The 9064-nt window shown below is 46.9% G+C and overlaps 1 long non-coding RNA gene across 3 annotated transcripts; it reads left to right on the top strand.

Annotated features, from left to right (window-relative positions):
* Window positions 1-1991: 1991 nt before the first annotated feature.
* LOC136566438 (uncharacterized) lies at window positions 1992-8535 on the top strand. 3 transcript variants are annotated; one of them, XR_010785025.1, is made up of 3 exons: window positions 1992-2304; window positions 2754-2880; window positions 4767-8535. It is a non-coding gene; the product is annotated as an uncharacterized lncRNA (long non-coding RNA). The 3 variants fall into 3 exon arrangements; XR_010785026.1 differs by having other exon boundaries at window positions 2705-2880; XR_010785024.1 differs by lacking the exon at window positions 1992-2304 and having other exon boundaries at window positions 2316-2880.
* The last annotated feature ends 529 nt before the right edge of the window (window positions 8536-9064 follow it).

Raw genomic sequence — 9064 nt, 5'->3', positions numbered from 1 at the left:
ATGTTGCTTACAGGACTCAGGGGCACTGTGCATGTGGCCAGCTATGCAGAATATTCCACCAGCATGTCTTGAGGAGACAGCCTATGAGCCTGCATTTCTTGTACCATGGGCTCTTTTGCAGCATATTCTACTGCGGCCTTTCACAGGTCTTGGCTGTAGTGTGCAAAATACGATTTTCTTCCACTCCTTGTTTCCCCAGCTGTCACTTGCATTTGAATCAGTGTGCGAGATGAGTGCGTCTGTGGACTGAGGTGAGCTCAGTTCTGCCAGCAGGAGTTTGACAAGACTGTCTGATGCAGGGCATCAGTTCACTCAGCATTACCTGCATGGTTGCATCCTTGTCTAATTTTTTTGATTACAGAAAATCATCATGTGTATATATATAATAGATATGTTATAGCAGTTGCAGGTAAACTGTCAGGGTTGGTTTTTGAAATATTTTTTAACTAAAATATTCTACAATTATGCATGTGATTTTTAACATTTAATACATAAGAATAAATCTCTTGCTGGTTTTAGGGTCTTGCATTGATAGTCTGTGTGGTTTCTCTTTACCTGTTCCAGGAGAATTCTTAGGAAATCTCTGTACCATTGAGGCAGTTTTTCTGTCTGTTCTCAATTGTCTTCTGAAAATCAGACCATTCATTGTGCTGTGCAAAACATGTCTTAGCCTCTCATCACATTAATTCTGAGCACACTGTGTGTCTGGTGCTCTGCCTTTTCCTCTGTCCTTCTCCATGGCCCACTCCTGTTCTTCTTTTATTCTGTGTGGTGATTTCCATGCCATTCTTTCTCACTGGATGCTTGTGACCCATTCCCTGTCCCTTTTCTTTTTTAATCCCTCTCTGTAATGCTGCTCATCCTAGTCTGGTTTTCTTTGGTAGGTTGTTTTTTTTGGGTTTTTTTTTGTTTATGCCTTCCTTGTATTCCTTTTATGTTCTTGGTGGCTCTCTGGTGCTCCTGTGTGCCATTGTTTCTCTACTGGATCCTTCTCTGCCATTCCCTGTCCCTGATCTTTTTTTAATCCCTCTCTGTTATGCTGCCCATCCAAAATATCCAAAAAGGATATTTTCTGAGAAATCCTTTCCTTAGCATTTTTTCTCCTGAGAGGCTGAAAGGCCTCAGGAACAAAATGTAAACAATGATTATCTGCTGCTGTGGAATGCAACAGGTGCATCTGTGATTGGCCTCATGTGGTTGTTTCTAATTAATGGCCAATCACATCCAGCTGGCTCGGACTCTGTCCCAGACACAAGCCTTTGTTATCATTCTTTCTTTTTCTATTCTTAGCTAGCCTTCTGATGAAATCCTTTCTTCTATTCTTTTAGTATAGTTTTAATAATATATATATATCATAAAATAATAAATCAAGCCTTCTGAAACATGGAGTCAAATCCTCGTCTCTTCCCTCATCCTAAGACTCCTGTGAACACCGTCACACCAGGCTATGATGGAGGAGCAGGTGAGTGGGGAATGAGGGGGGGTCATGCTGGGTTACCCTGCCCCAGAGGGACCAAAAGCTGCCAGAAAATTCACACGGAGGGCTGGGTGTAGAACACCAAAACCTGTCAAGTTTTTCGTTTTTATAGGTATTGGCAAAGAATTGGAATTTATCTCTAAAACATTTGGAAAGAATGATTTGGAAAGAATCTATCCATTCTATTGTATACAGGAATGTAGGAAACTCTGACTAGAGATGCGTAGTCGTTTTGAAACCAATGCTATAACGTTTTTACCTAGGAATGAACCAATCAAGTGCCCTTAAACCGTAGGAACAGCTGCTGGGGCTGAAGGGAATAAATACAAAAGGCTCTCCGGCAGCTTCGGCCTCCGTTCCCTGCCTGCCCCCAAGCGCGTCTGGCCCGGCCCGGGCAGGGGAGCGGTGCTGCCACCTTGTGGGCACAGAGCGGTACTGTGCACAGAGAGGAGCGGTGAAGCACAGTTAGGAGTGCAAAGGGGCGTGACCGGGCTTGAGCGGCCGCCGTGCGGGGCCGTGGCTGGGAAGAACGACAGCGGCGGGGCCGGTTTCGGCGGGCGGCGGAGGCGCGGAGGGGACAGAGCTGCCATTTCAAGACGGCGAAGCGCCCGCGTACCAGGACCCTGCATGAGTCGGGTCGGGCTCCAGCCGCACTCGAGATGGCGGCCGCGGCAGGACTCCGGCAGAGGCGTCGCCGCCGCTCCCTGCCGCGGTTCGCGGGGCTCCGGTGCCGCTGACCCCGCCAACCGTTTTCTCCCGCCGGGAAAAGCAGCAGAAAATGGCGCTGAGAGCGCGGGATCGGCGTCGGGACCGGGTTGAGGCAGCCGGTAAGAGAAACTCCTGTGTGAGGAGCGGGGGATGCTTAAGGGTACCACAACAAAGATGGCGGCTCGGCCGGGAGTGGCTTCTGCCAGTACCAAAGATTGCGGAGAGGAAATCCAGGAGAAATGGCTGCTGGCATCTTGGGCTTGCCAGGCAGGTTTTGTACTTGATCGCAAGGCAGTTTTCCTGCCTGTGCAGGGGGTGAAAACTGGAAAGGAGAGACAAAAAAAGGTCACTTTTACGCCACATCCAAGATGGCGGATCAGGGCGGCACTCACTTGCCCTTCCAATGATGGCGGCAGTGTGCTCATGCGCCTTGGGTAGGGGGACGAGAGGGCGGTACAGGAAATACCCCGCTCCGTCTGATCGGAAAAGTGCTTTCTCCTGGGTCTGGGCGGCATTGAGGTCGCAACGAGTTCCAGATTATCCTTGTGCCTCTCCTGTTGTGACTAAGTCGGTGTTCCCTGAGTGGCTGCAGCTCCCTGCGTGTGGAGGGAAGAACCCTGTGCTGGAGAATGGGAGGAAGATCCCTGCTGGTTGCCTTGTCCTCGGTGGGCACAGAACTCTGGCCAGATGGCTTGGTGAGTATTGAAAATGTGAAAAATGCGTATTTTGTGATTGGCTTTTCGCAAATATTAAAATGAATATTATATATGTTGTGTTAGAAAGTAATGCTGTATTAATTCTCTTAAGTAGTGTGTTAAATATAGTTTTAGGTTATAACAAAATGTTAAAATAGAAATGATGCTATGTAGGAGACTTTTTTTAAAGAAAAGACTCGCAGTGAGATAGCAGCCACAGGACACCTAAATCTTTCAGAGAAAAAGAATTTATTGCTCTCTTATTAGAAACGAACTTCTTCCTGCCTCGAAGGCGCTGTTAGGATTCAGAGGAAGAAGTTGATGATGACCAGACAGAATCCTGTATTTGAATGGAATTTATGCATCATGTATGAGATGTATGAATATGCAACAGGCTGTTGTTTTTAAGGGTTAATCCTTTGTTAACAGGGGTCCTTTTTCGGGCTTATGCTGCCCAGAAAAAGGTACCCAGACATCTGTAACTCTTTGTCTCTATTGTCTCATATTGTCCTAATATAATTTGTCCAAATTATTATTACTCTAATTGTATTACTATTTTTATAACCATTTAATTACTGTTAAACTTTTAAATTTTAAAAACAAGCGATTGGCGTTTTTCACAGGATCAATCTTTCTTCCTTTTCACTGAATTGTTGTAATGAGTCATCAGTATTTAGCCAGCCTCAGTTCAGTTTCTTTTTCACGAATTTTTTTGGTTGTTTTGATCCTGAACTTGCCAAACCCTTAAGTTTGCTAAATTAACTCTGAGAAGGTTCTACAAGCCAATGCTGAGGGGATTGGGGATTGGAGATTGGATAGTTAGGATCTTATGGCCCTTCAAGGGTTGGGTTCACCCCCTGATTTTGGTGCCAAGGGAAACTCCAAGGTAACACGGATCAAAATAGGAAACAGTTCCCTCATCAAAGTCAGCTTTCCAAACCTCTCTTCAGGATCCAAAAGAAATGGGAATGCCCTTGGCAAAAAAGGTGCTTTTGAGACAAAGCAAGCTTAAAATGCCTGTAAGCGGGAAATCCAGGAGAAATGGCTGCTGGCAGACATCCTGGGCTTGCCAGGCAGGTTTTGTACTTGATTGCAAGGCAGTTTTCCTGCCTCTGCATGGGGTGGCACCTGCATCCCACTGGAAAGGGGAGGGAAACAATTCCCCTCCTTCCCTGGCCCAGCCCTGGAGTGAGAGCAGCTTGCCCTTATCCTGGAGTTCTCCTGCTCCTGCCCAGCATCCCTCTGGTACCCTCTGTGCTTCCCAAGCTCCCAGCACTGATGGATCTAAACAAGGAGAACAGTCCCTGTTCCTTCTCTTCTCCATCCTTGATGTTCCTGGGCCCTGCATCTCCCTGGCTATTCCCTGTCTGACTCCTCATCTCCAGCCCACCTTCTCCTGGTCACATCTGAGCCTGAGATGTGTGTAGCAGCAAATCCATTTCTTTAAAGGAAGCCCAGTGCAAAGAGCATCCAGCTGCAGGTATAAGTCTTCCTGCATTTCATTTTTCTCTGTCTGCAGGCTCTGTCTTCCTGCATTTCATTTTTTTCTGTCCAGTTTTGGAGGGTTTCTCTCCGTGCTTTCCTGTGACCCAGATGTGTCCCTTCCTTTGTCCAGATCCAGTGCCAAAGGATTGAACAACTGATGAGTGGGGTCTGGGATGAAAATGGTTCTGCTAAAATTAGGGAAAGAATGCTAGAAGAAAAACGAGCTTCCTTTGAATGTCTGGAATAAAAACACTGGGAAAGGGCAGTTTTTAATTCAATTTGGTGCCACCCCCCCTTTTTTATGGCTAAAACTCCATGGTCAGCAATCCAAGCCAAAAGATGAAATGCAGGACTCTTTGGTTCTGCAGTGAGCTTAACTTCCCTTTTCTTCTCTCTTTCAGGACAGGGAGAACCACTGAACTTGTCCTGGCCTTGCCAAGGTGTTTGAGCTGCCAAACCCAAACTGGTCCTGATGATGGAGGACTTCAGAAATTACTCAATCCAACTAAATGCTTGAAAAAGGGAGATGGTTTGGTTATAAAAATATTTCTGCCTGAGACTGGGAAGAGATTGGGAAGAGTTAAACCCCCCAATTCTGCATAACAACACAAGGATTTTTTAATTCTTTGCCTTTTTTTTCCCTTCCTTTGAATGGGTTTGTTTGTTTCCCCTTGGAGTCTGCACACACAATAGGCAGATTTTTCAATTAAGCCATTTTTTCCCACTTTTAGTCTTCAATGGAGCCCAGGTGCCAATTGTTTGCTGCTTGGTTTCTGCCTTCCCTTTCCTGCCTACAGCTTAACCCCTTTCTCTCCTTCCTGCGTTTTGGCTATGACTGGTCATGCAGGTAATGCTGATGCAGATGGCTGATAAATAATTATCAAACAGCTTGGGAATGGTCTGTGTCAGGTATCAGTAACATTAAAAAATGCAGTATATGGACCATCAACCAATGAATTTAGCAACAGTTGGATAGTAACCTATCATCTTTCCTTTGAAGCCCTCTTCATAGCATATTTACTTGTAAAGGGAAAGCATTTGGTTTTTATTTTAAAAAATACTACAAATCACCAACAGCCAGCTTAAGTGAGCATGGAAGACTGACAAAGACATTGTAATGTTTTTTCTTTTAAATCCTTCACAACCCCATCACGTATTGGGGAGGTAGCTCAGCAAGTTTCAGCCCACAGCTGCCATCCTGTGCTCATGGAGAGCAACCTCTCCAGCTGTCCCAGCCTCAGGAAAGCACAGAAGAGGGCTTTACACAGATCAGGGATCAAGCTAGGCCCAGGTTGGGCTCAGCTCAGTCTGCATGGCACTATTAGAAGCCTTAAACCCTTTTCCTATCAGATTGATTGTGGTTGCAGTACAGCCACTGTGTTGCTGTCAATGTGCTCCCCTGCAGCCTAGCCTGATATGGTGAGCAGGGGCTTGGGGTTCTTCTGCCTCATGTGTTAAACATCAAACCAGAAGATAAAACAACAGATAAAACCCCTGCCCTGCCATGTGCCTCACTCTGCACCACTGCTATGAGAGGAGGGTGAAAGACCCAGTCAGTTTTAGCTCTGTAAAGAAGCTCCAGAGCAGTGATGAGTGCCTGAATCACATCCCCTGCAGCCATCGGGGAGTGAGGGCAGGGAAAAGGGCAGAGAAAGGGAAATAAAAAAACAACAGAGCCACCAAAACTGGAGGATGTGAGGATGAATCCAAAACTATGCTCTCCAAGAACTGAAAGAACACATTTCTTAAAACAAGACATCCAAACTGGAATGAGGGACTTGCACTCTTTCCAGATCTTCCCAGCACCATAACCCATTAAAAAAAAAAAAAAAACAAAAAAAGCCATCTGGTGAAATGGGATGCTCCTTTAAGCCTTGCAGAGACTTTCTCCAGCACCACAAACCACCCTTCCTGTTGCTCTTCCTTCACCACTCAGGGCTGAGTGGTAAAGGAAGAGCACCAAAAGAGCCATGGAGACCTGCTTCTTTAGTGTGTGTGTGTATATTTCAGGGTTTTTTTTAAACCAAGAGAAAAATCAATATATTTTAAAAAGAACCCCCAGAGCTTTGGGGAAAGTGGGCATAAATGTCAAACAAAACACAAAGAAAGACTGAGCTACTAAGGGATCTTAGAGCAGCAGTGGTGGGGTGGGAGGGAAGAAATATAGCAGACAAATTTAACACCACTTAGGAGGGTTTATACACAATATTTTCATTGCAAGCAGCATTTAGAAGTGACAATTTAGTGATTTATCATATCCCAGCACACTCCTTCCCTGTCAAAGTGATAGGCAGAAACAGCAGAGCAGCTCTGAACACACTGTTCACTACAAGGCACCACCAACAAATCCAGAACAGCTCCACCCTTGGCCAACCCTGTCCCCTTGGGCCTTCTGAGAAGCTGGGATTTAGGAGAAGGCCTTGCAGGGGAATAGTGTTTCAAATGTCAAAGGATTTAAAAATATAAAAGGCTATGAAAGCTGATGGGACCTGAAAGAATTGAAGGAGAAGGTGTCTTAGCAGAGCATCTTTGGTCAGTGCAGCCAGATAACCCTCAGATATCATTACTGGACCAAAAACTCCGTGCAGAGCACACAGGATCTGACCACGACACCTGCCTTGGGCCAAACCTGCTCTTCATTTTTCACGAGCCACGCAGTAACGTGGTGTATTTATGATCACTTCTCTCACCAGACGTGGTCGCAATCAGCACTGGATCCCAAAACTGAAGGAGAAGCCTTGCGTAGACAATACCTCCTTCAAGGCTCAGCTCTAGTACCAGGCTTAAGACCTGGCATGCGCATGCATTTGGCAGGGAGTAGCAAATCAAGTGAAAGAACATTTCAGGGTTTTTTTCAGCTGATTGTTTAGGAATTTACTTGGAATAAGCTTCCTCCCCAAGAGGGATTTCAGTTCTACACATGCACAAAGAGGAGAAAACATTAATGCAGCATTGAGACAGCTCTGTGCTGAGAGCAGTGGTTTTAAGGTTAAGGCCCTTGTATATCTGGGAGGGTGAAACCTCTGTGTTCAACCCTCTGGGATCATCACTTGGGCTTCCTGTGCTTCTCAAGCTCTCAAAGTAAAATTGACCCACGAAACTCATCTTTGTCTCAATCCTAATCCCTGCATCATCCTTCAGGTGTATTTCCTCACAATGAAATTGGAGTAGGAAATGCTTTGCAGCCCCTTCTTCCCCAAAGGCCCAATCTTTTTTAATTAGGAATGCTCTTCAAGCGCAAGGTTCGGATGCAGCCAGTGAGACTCACATTTCAGAAGGACCATCAATGGTCTAGTAAAGACACAGCACTTTGAAGCAGGCTGCTGGGACTGAGGAGGATATTTGAAACCTGTTGAAATGCAGTTCTAGCAGAAGTGCAAAATGAAATGTAGTGTAGTAGAACTGGAAAATGAAATGCTGTAAGACAAGGCTGCTCCCCAAATTTGCTCTGCCTGGATCCACGTGCCCTGCAGCACAGCCTTCTCCCTTTCTCCTCACTGCCCTCTGCTCAGCACCAACCCAAACCTGGGCTATTTCAATTCCTGTCAGACACAGAGCAGCTGATGGGCAGCAAATGCAGCCTTCCCAAAGTGGCTGCCCATGACCCGGCCTGCAGGGCAGAGCTCAGGGAGGAGGTGGCAGCTTCCTCAGTGGCTTTTCATGTCCTCTCTCTGCCATGCAGATACTGGCATGCATGGCACGGCTCTGTTTTGGCAGCCGGTCCTTTGGCAGGGCTGTGTGAGCACAGGATGAATTGTCTCCTTGCTGTGACACCTGGTCTGGCAGGGCTGACACAGTGACCTTGGCCAGCCGATGCTGCCTGTGCCATCACCTGGCACTGACGTGTTTGATGAAAATCCTTTCGCTGGGATTTTTCTCCTGAGAAGCCTCAGAACAGAAATAGAACCAATTTATGGAAATCTGCTGGCTGTGGAGTGTGAGCTGGAGATGGTTTAGCAACAGGGGCATCTTGGATTGGTCTCCTGTGCATTGTTTCTACTTGATGACAAATCATGGTCCAGCTGTGTCGGGGCTGTGAGCAGTCCCAGGTTTTTATTATTCATTCCTTTCCAGCTTTCTGATGTCTCCGTGCTCTTTTAGTATAGTTCTAATATCTCATTTTCTTTTAATATAATAGAGATCACAAAATAATATTTCAGCCTTCTGAAAGGTGGAGTCAAGATTCTCGTCTCTTCCCTTGTCCTGGGGACCCTCAAACACCACCACAATCACCGGCTGAGCGGGTTCGTGCGAGCCTCTCAGTAACCCTCGGCCGGTCCCGACTCGGCAGACACGGGGGGCAGCCCCGACACGGCCCACAGCGGGGAGACACCCTCTGTGCCCCGAGGGTACTGAGGGCACCTGGGCTGGCAGGGAGACACTCTCTGTGCCCCGAGGGTACTGAGGGCACCTGGGCTGGGGGCAGACACTCTCTGTGCCCTGAGGGTGCTGAGGGCACCTGGGCTGGTCGCCTTTGCAGCACAAGAGACACCAGAGACAGCGGTAGAAGATAAAGGGCCGACTACTTAGCAGGGGTTAATGCAAGGTTTTATTAGGAGTCCCAAAGGAGCTCGTGCACCTCAGGGGGCTCCTGCCGAGAGCCCCGGGAGATGTGCCAAGGTTACATTTGAAGGGAGGTGGAAACCGACAGTAGATAACATCCTACCAACCATTAAGTGACCCTAAGGGATGGATGCTG

This window comes from Molothrus aeneus, chromosome 25 (assembly GCF_037042795.1).
Source record: "Molothrus aeneus isolate 106 chromosome 25, BPBGC_Maene_1.0, whole genome shotgun sequence".
NCBI classification, from domain to species: domain Eukaryota; kingdom Metazoa; phylum Chordata; class Aves; order Passeriformes; family Icteridae; genus Molothrus; species Molothrus aeneus.
Note: the sequence above shows the minus strand (reverse complement) of the source record. Positions and strands in the feature narration are given on the sequence as shown.